Source organism: Salmo salar, unplaced genomic scaffold, assembly GCF_905237065.1.
Source record: "Salmo salar unplaced genomic scaffold, Ssal_v3.1, whole genome shotgun sequence".
NCBI classification, from domain to species: Eukaryota; Metazoa; Chordata; class Actinopteri; order Salmoniformes; family Salmonidae; genus Salmo; species Salmo salar.
In genome coordinates, this window is record NW_025548635.1 from 240,592 (window position 1) to 257,500 (window position 16,909).

The window sequence follows — 16,909 nt, forward strand, 5'->3', positions numbered from 1 at the left end:
TTACCTGCCTCCCCCCCTCTAACCACTAGCCTCCCCCCTCTAACCACTAGGTTACCCTGCCTCCCCCCTCTAACCACTAGGTTACCTGCCTCCCCCCTCTAACCACTAGGTTACCCTGCCTCCCCCTCTAACCACTAGGTTACCTGCCTCCCCCCTCTAACCACTAGCCTCCCCCTCTAACCACTAGGTTACCCTGCCTCCCCCCTCTAACCACTAGGTTACCTGCCTCCCCCCTCTAACCACTAGGTTACCCTGCCTCCCCCCTCTAACCACTAGGCTACCTGCCTCCCCCCTCTAACCACTAGGCTACGCCTCCCCCCTCTAACCACTAGGCTACCCTGCCTCCCCCCTCTAACCACTAGGCTACCTGCCTCCCCCCTCTAACCACTAGGCTACCTGCCACCCCCCCTCTAACCACTAGGTTACCTGCCTCCCCCCTCTAACCACTAGGCTACCTGCCTCCCCCTCTAACCACTAGGCTACCTGCCACCCCCCTCTAACCACTAGGTTACCTGCCTCCCCCCTCTAACCACTAGGTTACCTGCCTCCCCCTCTAACCACTAGGTTACCTGCCTCCCCCCTCTAACCACTAGGTTACCTGCCTCCCCCCTCTAACCACTAGGTTACCCTGCCTCCCCCTCTAACCACTAGGTTACCTGCCTCCCCCCTCTAACCACTAGGTTACCCTGCCTCCCCCTCTAACCACTAGGTTACCTGCCTCCCCCCTCTAACCACTAGGCTACCCTGCCTCCCCCTCTAACCACTAGGTTACCTGCCTCCCCCTCTAACCACTAGCCTCCCCCTCTAACCACTAGGTTACCCTGCCTCCCCCCTCTAACCACTAGGTTACCTGCCAACCCCATGAATCAGGTTCTGAGAGGCTGGAAGAAACGTCATAAAACATTTTCTCATCAAAATCTAAAAATGGGGAAAGTAAGAATCGGGTGTTGAAATAACTGTGAATTAAAGTCTAGGTTATGATGGGATATGATGTCATTTTACAGTCCTCAGTTAACACCTGTAGTACAGGAGGTTGTCTGTCTGTCTGTCTGTCTGTCTGTCTGTCTGTCTGTCTGTCTGTCTGTCTGTCTGTCTGTCTTTCTGTCTGTGTCTCTGTCTGTCTATGTCTCTGTCTGTGTCTCTGTCTGTCTGTCTGTCTGTCTGTGTCTCTGTCTGTCTGTCTGTGTCTGTCTGTCTGTCTGTCTGTCTGTGTCTCTGTCTGTCTGTCTGTCTATGTCTCTGTCTGTGTCTCTGTCTGTCTGTCTGTCTGTCTATGTCTCTGTCTGTGTCTCTGTCTGTCTGTCTGTCTGTGTCTCTGTCTGTCTGTCTGTCTGTCTGTCTGTCTGTGTCTCTGTCTGTCTGTCTGTGTCTGTCTGTCTGTGTCTCTGTCTGTCTGTCTGTCTGTCTGTCTGTCTGTCTGTCTGTCTGTCTGTGTCTCTGTCTGTCTGTCTGTCTGTCTGTCTGTCTGTCTGTCTGTCTGTCTGTCTGTCTGTCTGTCTGTCTGTCTGTCTGTGTCTCTGTCTGTCTGTCTGTCTGTCTGTCTGTGTCTCTGTCTGTCTGTCTGTATGTCTCTGTCTGTGTCTCTGTCTGTCTGTCTGTCTGTCTGTCTGTGTCTCTGTCTGTCTGTCTGTCTGTCTGTCTGTGTCTCTGTCTGTCTGTCTGTGTCTGTCTGTCTGTGTCTCTGTCTGTCTGTCTGTCTGTCTGTCTGTCTGTCTGTGTCTCTGTCTGTCTGTCTGTCTGTCTGTCTGTCTAACATCATATTATGTGTGGCCCAGTCTATAAAGTATATAGTTGTCCAGGTTAGTGGCTGGGAGGGCTGGTTCTCCCTCCATCTGGTCAGAGGCAGAATGAGGCTGTATAGGATTTTATAGTTGACAGGGATCAATGGAGGTATTGAGAAGTCTGCTGGACAGGAAATGCCGTCAGCGAATGATGGAGCTGGGTTTGCGTTGATTTACGTGTCAGTTAGTTCTGAGAAGCTGGTGCCTTTCCTCTCCTCTCCTCTCCTCTCCTCTCCTCTCCTTTCTCCTCTCCTCTCCTCTCCTTTCTCCTCTCCTCTCCTCTCCTCTCCTCTCCTCTCCTCTCCTCTCCTCTCCTCTCCTCTCCTCTCCTCTCCTCTCCTCTCCTCTCCTCTCCTCTCCTCTCCTCTCCTCTCCAGGAAGGCTACTACTGCTACTGCTGTAACTCCCATCAGAGCTCTGTGGCTCATTAAAGGATTATTGGATGGAACATATTTTCTCCTGCCTCCTCTTATCCAGCGAGAGAACGGAGCACAGTGGCACCTTTTGGCTGTTACCATCAGCGTCATGGGTCTGTGGTCATGTTAGGGAGTGGAACCATGGTCCCCCCCTGAAGAGATGCATCCAAAGAGGAACACAAACAGGAACTCTCCCCCCTCCCCTCCCTCCCCCTCTCTCCCAGTCACATCTCTGCGACCCCCTCCCTCCCTCCCCCTCCCTCCCCCTCCTCAACACCTCCCCCTCCCTCCCCCCTCCTCCCCCCCTCCCTCCCCCCTCCTCAACACCCCGGCGTGTTTTCCTTTTCATGCCTTGACAAAACCACGTCATGGTCATATTTCTCACCCAGCACTGCTGCAGCTGTCTGCAGACTCTTGATTAAAACATCTCCCGCCGTAATCCCTGTGTAATGAACCTCTCTCCTGAGAACTGAGGTTGCAGGGGCCTTGGCTGCAGAGCTGGAAGGATCCAGATGGGAAGGAAGAGAGGAGGGGGGGAGGGAATGGGGGAGGAGAGAGGGGTGGGGGGAGGGGAATGGGGAGGAGAGAGGGGGGGGCCTGTCTTTAAAGAGTTAGGTCTGTTCAGGAATGATGATTGAGAAAAGCATACTTCATTCCCCTCTGGCCCTGGTCCAACCACAAACCCCTAACCTCATGCTCCCTACACACAGACTCCTAGAAGTGATCGACTGGCCATAGTAGTGTTAAGATGGACTTATCCACAGTGACTTCCTGTCAGTCCATTCATCTCCAGATAGCTAGGTGAGACTACCACATAGTGACTTCCTGTTAGTCCATTCATCTCCAGATAGCTAGGTCAGACTACCACATAGTGACTTCCTGTTAGTCCATTCATCTCCAGATAGCTAGGTGAGACTACCACATAGTGACTTCCTGTTAGTCCATTCATCTCCAGATAGCTAGGTGAGACTACCACATAGTGACTTCCTGTTAGTCCATTCATCTCCAGATAGCTAGGTGAGACTACCACATAGTGACTTCCTGTTAGTCCATTCATCTCCAGATAGCTAGGTGAGACTACCACATAGTGACTTCCTGTTTGTACATTCATCTCCAGATAGCTAGGTTAGACTACCACATAGTGACTTCCTGTTTGTACATTCATCTTCAGATAGCTAGGTCAGACTACCACATAGTGACTTCCTGTTAGTCCATTCATCTCCAGATAGCTAGGTGAGACTACCACATAGTGACTTCCTGTTAGTCCATTCATCTCCAGATAGCTAGGTGAGACTACCACATAGTGACTTCCTGTTAGTCCATTCATCTCCAGATAGCTAGGTGAGACTACCACATAGTGACTTCCTGTTAGTCCATTCATCTCCAGATAGCTAGGTGAGACTACCACATAGTGACTTCCTGTTAGTCCATTCATCTCCAGATAGCTAGGTGAGACTACCACATAGTGACTTCCTGTTTGTACATTCATCTCCAGATAGCTAGGTGAGACTACCACATAGTGACTTCCTGTTAGTCCATTCATCTCCAGATAGCTAGGTGAGACTACCACATAGTGACTTCCTGTTAGTCCATTCATCTCCAGATAGATAGGTCAGACTACCACATAGTGACTTCCTGTTAGTCCATTCATCTCCAGATAGCTAGGTCAGACTACCACATAGTGACTTCCTGTTAGTCCATTCATCTTCAGATAGCTAGGTCAGACTACCACATAGTGACTTCCTGTTAGTCCATTCATCTCCAGATAGCTAGGTCAGACTACCACATAGTGACTTCCTGTTAGTCCATTCATCTCCAGATAGCTAGCTGAGACTACCACATAGTGACTTCCTGTTAGTCCATTCATCTCCAGATAGCTAGCTGAGACTACCACATAGTGACTTCCTGTTAGTCCATTCATCTCCAGATAGCTAGGTGAGACTACCACATAGTGACTTCCTGTTAGTCCATTCATCTCCAGATAGCTAGGTCAGACTACCACATAGTGACTTCCTGTTAGTCCATTCATCTCCAGATAGATAGGTCAGACTACCACATAGTGACTTCCTGTTAGTCCATTCATCTCCAGATAGCTAGGTGAGACTACCACATAGTGACTTCCTGTCAGTCCATTCATCTTCAGATAGCTAGGTCAGACTACCACATAGTGACTTCCTGTTAGTCCATTCATCTCCAGATAGCTAGGTCAGACTACCACATAGTGACTTCCTGTTTGTACATTCATCTCCAGATAGCTAGGTCAGACTACCACATAGTGACTTCCTGTTAGTCCATTCATCTCAAGGTACTGAACTAATGTTGACAGACGAGGGAGGGGAGAACAAGGTACTGAACTAATGTTGACAGACGAGGGAGGGGAGAACAAGGTACTGAACTAATGTTGACAGACGAGGGAGGGGAGAACAAGGTACTGAACTAATGTTGACAGACGAGGGAGGGGAGAACAAGGTACTGAACTAATGTTGACAGACGAGGAGGGGAGAACAAGGTACTGAACTAATGTTGACAGACGAGGGAGGGGAGAACAAGATACTGAACTAATGTTGACAGACGAGGGAGGGGAGAACAAGGTACTGAACTAATGTTGACAGACGAGGGAGGGGAGAACAAGGTACTGAACTAATGTTGACAGACGAGGGAGGGGAGAACAAGGTACTGAACTAATGTTGACAGACGAGGGAGGGGAGAACAAGGTACTGAACTAATGTTGACAGACGAGGGAGGGGAGAACAAGGTACTGAACTAATGTTGTCAGACGAGCGAGGGGAGAACAAGGTACTGAACTAATGTTGACAGACGAGGGAGGGGAGAACAAGGTACTGAACTAATGTTGACAGACGAGGGAGGGGAGAACAAGGTACTGAACTAATGTTGACAGACGAGGGAGGGGAGAACAAGGTACTGAACTAATGTTGACAGACGAGGGAGGGGAGAACAAGGTACTGAACTAATGTTGACAGACGAGGGAGGGGAGAACAAGGTACTGAACTAATGTTGACAGACGAGGGAGGGGAGAACAAGGTACTGAACTAAGTTCCTTCAGTCTTGATGAGATAATTGGCTTCTTATGTTGCAAAGCATCAAATTCACTAATAGATATTTATTCACTAAAGTTTAACTGAAGTTTTTGCAGTAGCCCATCTAGTAAACCAATTAGATGTAACTATTTTTTACAATCTGTAAGAGGTTTATTATGTTTGAAGTACTTTTAAACGCTGTTTTTTTTAAAAATGTTTCTATAGTACTGCGTAGAGAGAATGTAAAGGACCTGTGTCTACATTAAAGAGGAACCTCAGAACAGAACTCGCTGTGTTATTCAGGACAGGGACCTTGGCGTGGGAGACGGGGAATTATACCGTCCACGGTATCTATCTGCAGTGGGGAGACGGGGAATTATACCGTCCACAGAATCTATCTGCAGTGGGGAGACGGGGAATTATACCGTCCACAGAATCTATCTGCAGTGGGGAGACGGGGAATTATACCGTCCACAGAATCTATCTGCAGTGGGGAGACGGGGAATTATACCGTCCACAGAATCTATCTGTATTGGAGAGGGGAAACAATACAATCCACAGGATCTATCTGCACTGGAGAGAGGGGGAAACAATACAATCCACAGTATCTATCTGTATTGGAGAGGGGAAACAATACAATCCACAGTATCTATCTGTATTGGAGAGACGGGAAACAATACAATCCACAGTATCTATCTGTATTGGAGAGACGGGAAACAATACAATCCACAGTATCTATCTGTATTGGAGAGAGGGGGAAACAATACAATCCACAGTATCTATCTGTATTGGAGAGAGGGGAAACAATACAATCCACAGTATCTATCTGTATTGGAGAGAGGGGGAAACAATACAATCCACAGTATCTATCTGTATTGGAGAGGGGAAACAATACAATCCACAGTATCTATCTGTATTGGAGAGAGGGGGAAACAATACAATCCACAGTATCTATCTGCACTGGAGAGAGGGGGAAACAATACAATCCACAGTATCTATCTGCAGTGGAGAGAGGGGGGAAACAATACAATCCACAGTATCTATCTGCAGTGGAGAGAGAGGAAACAATACATTCCACAGTATCTATCTGTATTGGAGAGACGGGAAACAATACAATCCACAGTATCTATCTGCAGTGGAGAGAGGGGGAAACAATACAATCCACAGTATCTATCTGTATTGGAGAGAGGGGGAAACAATACAATCCACAGTATCTATCTGTATTGGAGAGACGGGAAACAATACAATGCACAGTATCTATCTGCACTGGAGAGACAGGAAACAATACAATCCACAGTATCTATCTGTATTGGAGAGACAGGAAACAATACAATCCACAGTATCTATCTGTATTGGAGAGAGGGGGAAACAATACAATCCACAGTATCTATCTGTATTGGAGAGACGGGAAACAATACAATCCACAGTATCTATCTGTATTGGAGAGACGGGAAACAATACAATCCACAGTATCTATTGAACAACAGGTGGGGTTGTATTGTACTGAACAACAGGTGGGGTTGTATTGTACTGAACAACAGGTGGGGTTGTATTGTACTGAACAACAGGTGGGGTTGTATTGTACTGAACAACAGGTGGGGTTGTATTGTACTGAACAACAGGTGGGGTTGTATGGTACTGAACAACAGGTGGGGTTGTATGGTACTGAACAACAGGTGGGGTTGTATGGTACTGAACAACAGGTGGGGTTGTATGGTACTGAACAACAGGTGGGGTTGTATTGTACTGAACAACAGGTGGGGTTGTATTGTACTGAACAACAGGTGGGGTTGTATTGTACTGAACAACAGGTGGGGTTGTATGGTACTGACCAACAGGTGGGGTTGTATTGTACTGAACAACAGGTGGGGTTGTATTGTACTGAACAACAGGTGGGGTTGTATTGTAGTGAACAACAGGTGGGGTTGTATTGTAGTGAACAACAGGTGGGGTTGTAGTGAACAACAGGTGGGGTTGTACTGAACAACAGGTGGGGTTGTACTGAACAACAGGTGGGGTTGTACTGAACAACAGGTTGTATTGTACTGAACAACAGGTGGGGTTGTATGGTACTGAACAACAACAGGTGGGGTTGTACGGTACTGAACAACAGGTGGGGTTGTACTGTACTGAACAACAGGTGGGGTTGTATTGTACTGAACAACAGGTGGGGTTGTATGGTACTGAACAACAGGTGGGGTTGTATGGTACTGAACAACAGGTGGGGTTGTATGGTACTGAACAACAGGTGGGGTTGTATGGTACTGAACAACAGGTGGGGTTGTATGGTACTGAACAACAGGTGGGGTTGTATTGTACTGAACAACAGGTGGGGTTGTATTGTACTGAACAACAGGTGGGGTTGTATTGTACTGAACAACAGGTGGGGTTGTATGGTACTGAACAACAGGTGGGGTTGTATTGTACTGAACAACAGGTGGGGTTGTATGTTACTGAACAACAGGTGGGGTTGTATGGTACTGAACAACAGGTGGGGTTGTATGGTACTGAACAACAGGTGGGGTTGTATGGTACTGAACAACAGGTGGGGTTGTATTGTACTGAACAACAGGTGGGGTTGTATGGTACTGAACAACAGGTGGGGTTGTATTGTACTGAACAACAGGTGGGGTTGTATTGTACTGAACAACAGGTGGGGTTGTATGGTACTGAACAACAGGTGGGGTTGTATGGTACTGAACAACAGGTGGGGTTGTATGTTACTGAACAACAGGTGGGGTTGTATTGTACTGAACAACAGGTGGGGTTGTATGGTACTGAACAACAGGTGGGGTTGTATGGTACTGAACAACAGGTGGGGTTGTATTGTACTGAACAACAGGTGGGGTTGTATTGTAGTGAACAACAGGTGGGGTTGTATTGTAGTGAACAACAGGTGGGGTTGTATGGTACTGAACAACAGGTGGGGTTGTATGGTACTGAACAACAGGTGGGGTTGTATTGTACTGAACAACAGGTGGGGTTGTACTGAACAACAGGTGGGGTTGTATGGTACTGAACAACAGGTGGGGTTGTATGGTACTGAACAACAGGTGGGGTTGTATTGTACTGAACAACAGGTGGGGTTGTATTGTACTGAACAACAGGTGGGGTTGTATTGTGCTGAACAACAGGTGGGGTTGTATTGTGCTGAACAACAGGTGGGGTTGTATGGTACTGAACAACAGGTGGGGTTGTATGGTACTGAACAACAGGTGGGGTTGTATGGTACTGAACAACAGGTGGGGTTGTATGGTACTGAACAACAGGTGGGGTTGTATTGTACTGAACAACAGGTGGGGTTGTATTGTACTGAACAACAGGTGGGGTTGTACTGAACAACAGGTGGGGTTGTATTGTACTGAACAACAGGTGGGGTTGTATGGTACTGAACAACAGGTGGGGTTGTATTGTACTGAACAACAGGTGGGGTTGTACTGAACAACAGGTGGGGTTGTACTGAACAACAGGTGGGGTTGTATGTTACTGAACAACAGGTGGGGTTGTATTGTGCTGAACAACAGGTGGGGTTGTATTGTACTGAACAACAGGTGGGGTTGTATTGTACTGAACAACAGGTGGGGTTGTATGGTACTGAACAACAGGTGGGGTTGTATGGTACTGAACAACAGGTGGGGTTGTATGGTACTGAACAACAGGTGGGGTTGTACTGAACAACAGGTGGGGTTGTACTGAACAACAGGTGGGGTTGTATGGTACTGAACAACAGGTGGGGTTGTATGGTACTGAACAACAGGTGGGGTTGTATGGTACTGAACAACAGGTGGGGTTGTACTGAACAACAGGTGGGGTTGTATGGTACTGAACAACAGGTGGGGTTGTACTGTGTGAATTCTTTAGTCTGTCAGTCCTGAGAAATGAATTGACCCCCAACTTGTTGCTGTTTTTCTCAGGAATAATTCATTTCACTGATTTTGTTTTGCCAATCAGTCAAATAGGGTTTTCCTCCCTCCCACTTCCCCTCATACCTCCTAACTCCTCCTAACTCCCTCTCCTCCTCCCCTCCTACCTCCTCTTCTCCTCTTCTCCTCCTCCTGCCGCCTCCTAACTCCTCCTCCTCCCCTCCTTCCTCCCCTTCTCCTCCTCCCCTCCTTCCTCCCCTTCTCCTCCTCCCCTCCTTCCTCCCCTTCTCCTGCCTCCTCCTCCTCCTTCCTCCTCCTTCCTCCTCCTTCCTCCCCTCCTTCCTCCTCCTCCTCCCCTCCTTCCTCCCCTCCTTCCTCCCCTCCCCTCCTCCTCCTCTCCTCCTCCCCTCCTCCTACCTCCTAACTCCCCCTCCTCCTCCTCCCCTCCTTCCTCCCCCCTCCTACCTCCTAACTCCTCCTCCTCCTACCTCCTAACTCCTCCTCCTCCTCCTCCCCTCCTTCCTCCCCCTCCCCCTTCCTCCCCTCCCCCTCCTCCTCCTCTCCTCCTCCCCTCCTCCTACCTCCTAACTCCCCCTCCTCCTCCCCTCCTTCCCTCCTTCTCCTCCCCTCCTCCTCCTCCCCTCCTAACTCCCCCTCCTCCTCCTCCTCCTCCTTCCTCCTCTTCTCCTCTTAGTCCCCAGCATTATTGTGGAAACAGTGAGGGATAGATTGTGTAGTGTACAGGATATGAGTAATAACTGAAGGAACGTTGTGGGAAACAGGCAGTGCTCAGTGTTCCAGGTTCCTCCTAGTAGGTCCCTATGTAAACCATTATGACCAGCTGCTCCTGGGAGATCCCTCCAATCATGGAAAGGTGCTGATTTCAACAGAATGGACGGCTGTGTTGTAAGAGTCTCACACGAGAGAGAGAGAGGGGGGAGAGAGAGAGAAGGAGGGAGAGAGAGAGAGAAGGAGGGAGAGAGAGGGGGAGAGAGAGAGGGGAGAGAGAGAGAAGGAGGGAGAGAGAGGGGGAGAGAGAGAGGGGAGAGAGAGGAGAGAGAGAGAGAGAGAGAGAGGGGGGAGAGGGAGAGAGAAGGGGGGGGAGAGGGAGAGAGAAGGAGGGAGAGAGAGGGGAGGGAGAGGGGGAGAGAGAGAGAGGGGGGAGAGAGAGGGGGAGAGGGGGGAGAGAGAGGGGGAGAGAGGGAGGGAGAGAGAGGGGAGGGAGCGAGGGAGGGAGGGAAAGAGAGGGAGAGCGAGAGAGAGGGTGGGAGGGAGGGATGGATGGAGGGAGAGAGCGGGAGGGAGAGAGAGGGGAGGGAGGGAGAGAGAGGGGAGGGAGAGAGCGAGGGAGGGAGAGAGATGAGAGGGAGAGGGAGGGAGAGAGCGAGAGAGGGGGAGGGAGGGAGAGAGGGGAGGGAGGGAGAGCGCGAGAGAGGGGGAGGGAGGGAGAGAGCGAGAGGGAGGGAGGGAAAGAGAGGGAGAGCGAGAGAGAGGGTGGGAGGGATGGAGGGAGGGAAAGAGAGGGAGAGCGAGAGAGAGGGAGGGAGGGAGAGAGCGAGGGAGAGAGAGAGAGAACACTGTTCTGTGTGATTCCCTGTCCATGCTCTAGGTGTGTGTTATGTCTGAATGTGTATGTGTGTTGGTATTAGCAGCAGATGGTTGTGTTTTAAAGTAGTTACCTCGCTCTCTTTCGCTCGCCTCTCTCTCCCTCTCTCCCTCTCCCTCTCTCCCTCTCCCTCTCCCTCTCTCCCTCTCCCTCTCTCCCTCTCTCTCTCTCGCCTCTCTCTCTCTTTCTCTCTTGCCTCTCTCTCTTTCTCTCCTCTCTCACCTCTCTCTCGCCTCTCTCTCTTCCTCTCTCTCTCTCTTCCTCCCCCCCATCATCCAGATGTTCAGGACTACAGTCCAGTACCTCAGTAGCAGTAAGTACTTCGTTCTTAATGATCCCCCTGTTCCAGGTTATTAAAGCAGCAGGATGTCTGTGGTCTAAACCCCCTATAGTTAGAGAACCAGCCCTCTGTGGTCTAAACCCCCTATAGTTAGAGAACCAGCCCTCTGTGGTCTAAACCCCCTATAGTTAGAGAACCAGTCCTCTGTGGTCTAAACCCCCTATAGTTAGAGAACCAGCCCTCTGTGGTCTAAACCCCCTATAGTTAGAGAACCAGCCCTCTGTGGTCTAAACCCCCTATAGTTAGAGAACCAGCCCTCTGTGGTCTAAACCCCCTATAGTTAGAGAACCAGCCCTCTGTGGTCTAAACCCCCTATAGTTAGAGAACCAGCCCTCTGTGGTCTAAACCCCCTATAGTTAGAGAACCAGCCCTCTGTGGTCTAAACAGCCCAGCCCCAGTCCTCTGCCCAGCTCTAGCCCAGTCCTGTCCTCTGCCCAGCTCTAATCTAGCCCAGTCCTGTCCTCTGCCCCAGCTCTAGCCCAGTCCTGTCCTCTGCCCAGCTCTAGCCCAGTCCTGTCCTCTGCCCAGCTCTAGTCTGGCCCCAGTCCTGTCCTCTGCCCAGCTCTAGCCCAGTCCTGTCCTCTGCCCCAGCTCTAGCCCAGTCCTGTCCTCTGCCCAGCTCTAGCCCAGTCCTGTCCTCTGCCCAGCTCTAGTCTGGCCCCAGTCCTGTCCTCTGCCCAGCTCTAGCCCAGTCCTGTCCTCTGCCCCAGCTCTAGCCTGGCCCCAGTCCTGTCCTCTGCCCCAGCTCTAGCCTGGCCCCAGTCCTGTCCTCTGCCCATGCTCTAGCCTGGCCCCAGTCCTGTCCTCTGCCCAGCTCTAGCCCAGTCCTGTCCTCTGCCCCAGCTCTAGCCCAGTCCTTTCCTCTGCCCAGCTCTAGCCTGGCCCCAGTCCTGTCCTCTGCCCAGCTCTAGCCCAGTCCTGTCCTCTGCCCCAGCTCTAGCCCAGTCCTGTCCTCTGCCCCAGCTCTAGCCTGGCCCCAGTCCTGTCCTCGGCCCAGCTCTAGCCTGGCCCCAGTCCTGTCCTCTGCCCTGCTCTAATCTAGCCCAGTCCTGTCCTCTGCCCAGCTCTAGCCCAGTCCTGTCCTCTGCCCCAGCTCTAGCCTGGCCCCAGTCCTGTCCTCTGCCCTGCTCTAGCCTGGCCCCAGTCCTGTCCTCTGCCCTGCTCTAATCTAGCCCAGTCCTGTCCTCTGCCCAGCTCTAGCCCAGTCCTGTCCTCTGCCCCAGCTCTAGCCCAGTCCTGTCCTCTGCCCAGCTCTAGCCCAGTCCTGTCATCTGCCCAGCTCTAGCCCAGTCCTGTCCTCTGCCCCAGCTCTAGCCCTGGCCCCAGTCCTGTCCTCTGCCCTGCTCAAATCTGGCCCCAGTCCTGTCCTCTGCCCCAGCTCTAGCCCTGGCCCCAGTCCTGTCCTCTGCCCTGCTCAAATCTAGCCCAGTCCTGTCCTCTGCCCCAGCTCTAGCCCAGTCCTTTCCTCTGCCCAGCTCTAGCCCAGTCCTGTCCTCTGCCCCAGCTCTAGCCTGGCCCCAGTCCTGTCCTCTGCCCAGCTCTAGCCTGGCCCCAGTCCTGTCCTCTGCCCTGCTCTAATCTAGCCCAGTCCTGTCCTCTGCCCAGCTCTAGCCCAGTCCTGTCCTCTGCCCCAGCTCTAGCCTGGCCCCAGTCCTGTCCTCTGCCCTGCTCTAGCCTGGCCCCAGTCCTGTCCTCTGCCCTGCTCTAATCTAGCCCAGTCCTGTCCTCTGTCCAGCTCTAGCCCAGTCCTGTCCTCTGCCCCAGCTCTAGCCCAGTCCTGTCCTCTGCCCCAGCTCTAGCCCAGTCCTGTCCTCTGCCCCAGCTCTAGCCTGGCCCCAGTCCTGTCCTCTGCCCTGCTCTAGCCTGGCCCCAGTCCTGTCCTCTGCCCTGCTCTAATCTAGCCCAGTCCTGTCCTCTGTCCAGCTCTAGCCCAGTCCTGTCCTCTGCCCCAGCTCTAGCCCAGTCCTGTCCTCTGCCCAGCTCTAGCCCAGTCCTGTCCTCTGCCCAGCTCTAGCCTGGCCCCAGTCCTGTCCTCTGCCCAGCTCTAGCCCTGGCCCCAGTCCTGTCCTCTGCCCAGCTCTAGCCTGGCCCCAGTCCTGTCCTCTGCCCAGCTCTAGCCCTGGCCCCAGTCCTGTCCTCTGCCCAGCTCTAGCCTGGCCCCAGTCCTGTCCTCTGCCCAGCTCTAGCCTGGCCCCAGTCCTGTCCTCTGCCCAGCTCTAGCCTGGCCCCAGTCCTGTCCTCTGCCCAGCTCTAGCCCTGGCCCCAGTCCTAACCACTCACTCAGACTATGAACTGTGGACAGGTCAGGAAATAAAACCCAACGTCGTTTAAAACCAACTCTGAGGAAAACAGAAGTCTAGTTTGTGAAATTTAAACAGCTAATTTCTCGTTTTGCATTTCCTTTGCTATTGCTGGTAGAGTCAGTGTAACAGTGTGTTTTAATATGCTAATGTATTGACATAAGGACTACTGGGAGTCTGGAGAGGGAGGCCTGCTGTAATGTGGAGAGGGAGGCCTGCTGTAATGTGGAGAGGGAGGCCTGCTGTAATGTGGAGAGGGAGGCCTGCTGTAATGTGGAGAGGGAGGCCTGCTGTAATGTGGAGAGGGAGGCCTGCTGTAACGTGGAGAGGGAGGCCTGCTGTAATGTGGAGAGGGAGGCCTGCTGTAATGTGGAGAGGGAGGCCTGCTGTAATGTGGAGAGGGAGGCCTGCTGTAACGTGGAGAGGGAGGCCTGCTGTAACGTGGAGAGGGAGGCCTGCTGTAATGTGGAGAGGGAGGCCTGCTGTAATGTGGAGAGGGAGGCCTGCTGTAATGTGGAGAGGGAGGCCTGCTGTAATGTGGAGAGGGAGGCCTGCTGTAATGTGGAGAGGGAGGCCTGCTGTAATGTGGAGAGGGAGGCCTGCTGTAATGTGGAGAGGGAGGCCTGCTGTAATGTGGAGAGGGAGGCCTGCTGTAATGTGGAGAGGGAGGCCTGCTGTAATGTGGAGAGGGAGGCCTGCTGTAATGTGGAGAGGGAGGCCTGCTGTAATGACTGTAACGTGGAGAGGGAGGCCTGCTGTAACGTGGAGAGGAGGCCTGCTGTAACGTGGAGAGGGAGGCCTGCTGTTCCCTATATAGTGCACTACTTTTGACCAGGGAATAGGGTGGTATTTTGGACGCCCCCACAGTCGAGCCCTAAAGCCCGTCTACCCTCGTCTTCTCTCTAGAAACACAACACGTGCCAGCCAGCTCCTAAATGACCTCACGTCTCTCGCTGCGATCAACATTTCTCTAAAACACAATAACAACGAGGAAAATCTGGTTTTAATTCATCCACCAGTCAAAGTCGTTGTTCACCAATAATAATAATAATAATAATAAAAACAGGTGCATAATGATTCGTTTTAAACAGTCCACGTGCTCTCGACATCTCTCCTGCACGTTTTAAACACTCTAAACTAAACAGTCCCAACAAGCTACTCCGCCCTTCATCCCCTGCCCGTCTCTCCGTTGAAGGGGACTTTTTAACACACATACGGCGGCGGGGCACGTGGAACTGAACGGTAGTGCCGCGGCTTCCCGCTCTTCTCTGGGTTCTGTCGTTAAATCCAGATTGCTTCAGACACTAGTTTCTTTGGACAGGACTGATGTTCGGTTAGAACAGCCCGTAGCTGCTGGGAAGCGTTTTTTAATAAATAAAGATATAGTACTTTTTTGTTTTAATACCAAAAAATACACTTGATTATAGAAAACATTTCATGACGTTAGACTGACCAGGTGAAAGCGATGATCCCTTATTGATGTTTCACCTGTTAAATCCACTTCAATCAGTGTTGAGGTGTCAGTTATTTAACAGGTAAATGGTGTCAGTAGATTATTTAAATGGTGTCAGTGGGTTATTTAACAGTGAAATGGTGTCAGTAGATTATTTAAATGGTGTCAGTAGGTTATTTAACAGGTAAATGGTTAGTGTATAACAGTAAATGGTGTCAGTAGATTATTTAAATGGTGTCAGTAGGTTATTTAACAGGTAAATGGTGTCAGTAGGTTATTTAACAGGTAAATGGTGTCAGTAGGTTATTTAACAGGTAAATGGTGTCAGTGGGTTATTTAACAGTGAAATGGTGTCAGTGGGTTATTTAACAGTGAAATGGTGTCAGTGGGTTATTTAACAGTTGAATGGTGTCAGTAGATTATTTAAATGGTGTCAGTAGGTTATTTAACAGGTAAATGGTGTCAGTAGGTTATTTAACAGGTAAATGGTGTCAGTGGGTTATTTAAATGGTGTCAGTGGGTTATTTAACAGTGAAATGGTGTCAGTAGATTATTTAAATGGTGTCAGTAGGTTATTTAACAGGTAAATGGTGTCAGTAGGTTATTTAACAGTTAAATGGTGTCAGTAGATTATTTAAATGGTGTCAGTAGGTTATTTAACAGGTAAATGGTGTCAGTAGGTTATTTAACAGGTAAATGGTGTCAGTAGGTTATTTAACAGGTAAATGGTGTCAGTGGGTTATTTAACAGTGAAATGGTGTCAGTGGGTTATTTAACAGTGAAATGGTGTCAGTGGGTTATTTAACAGTTGAATGGTGTCAGTAGATTATTTAAATGGTGTCAGTAGGTTATTTAACAGGTAAATGGTGTCAGTAGGTTATTTAACAGGTAAATGGTGTCAGTGGGTTATTTAACAGTTAAATGGTGTCAGTAGATTATTTAAATGGTGTCAGTAGGTTATTTAACAGGTAAATGGTGTCAGTAGGTTATTTAACAGGTAAATGGTGTCAGTAGGTTATTTAACAGGTAAATGGTGTCAGTGGGTTATTTAACAGTGAAATGGTGTCAGTGGGTTATTTAACAGTGAAATGGTGTCAGTGGGTTATTTAACAGTTGAATGGTGTCAGTGGGTTATTTAACAGGTAAATGGTGTCAGTGGGTTATTTAACAGGTAAATGGTGTCAGTGGGTTATTTAACAGTTAAATGGTGTCAGTGGGTTATTTAACAGTGAAATGGTGTCAGTAGATTATTTAAATGGTGTCAGTGGGTTATTTAACAGTGAAATGGTGTCAGTGGGTTATTTAACAGTGAAATGGTGTCAGTGGGTTATTTAACAGTGAAATGGTGTCAGTGGGTTATTTAACAGTTAAATAGAGGGCTGCGGTGCATCCTGGGATGAGGGGCGTCTTGGGACAGAAGATGGTTGGTTGGCTGGACCTGGAGGAGTCTGTCTCTCTGACGGGGCTGTTACCTCATATATATATATCTCACTCACTCACTCACTCACTCACTCACTCACCCACCAAGTGCATTTTACCAGTAAACCTGTGGTCTCATAGGTCTTCACAAGTATCCCCTGTGGACAGGCCAAGTACCCCCAAGGGTCCTAGTACCCCTGGCTGGGAACCACTGCGCTAGTCAGTCCATCACACAGTGGAGCGGAGCTGCTGCCTGGTGCTCTCTCCTCCTCCTCTTCCTCCCTGCCTGGTGCTCTCTCCTCCTCCTCCTCCTCCTCCTCCCTGCCTGGTGCTCTCTCCTCTTCCTCCCTGCCTGGTGCTCTCTGCTCCTCCTCCTCCTCCCTGCCTGGTGCTCTCTGCTCCTCCTCCTCCTCCCTGCCTGGTGCTCTCTGCTCCTCCTCCTCCCTCCCTGCCTGGTGCTCTCTCCTCCTCCTCATCCTCCTCCTCCCTGCCTGGTGCTCTCTGCTCCTCCTCCTCCTCCCTGCCTGGTGCTCTCTCCTCCTCCTCCTCCTCCTCCTCCTCCCTGCCTGGTGCTCTCTCCTCCTCCTCCTCCTCCTCCCTGCCTGGTGCTCTCTGCTCCTCCTCCTCCTCCCTGCCTGGTGCTCTCTCCTCCTCCTCATCCTCCTCCTCCCTGCCTGGTGCTCTCTGCTCCTC

At 50.6% G+C, this 16,909-nt stretch overlaps 1 protein-coding gene across 1 annotated transcript in view; it reads left to right on the top strand.

Annotated features, from left to right (window-relative positions):
• Positions 1 to 16,909, top strand: part of LOC106591508 (vacuolar protein sorting-associated protein 13B) — a 250,288-nt gene that overhangs the window by 197,847 nt on the left and 35,532 nt on the right. The gene's annotated exons all lie outside the window — the stretch shown is intronic.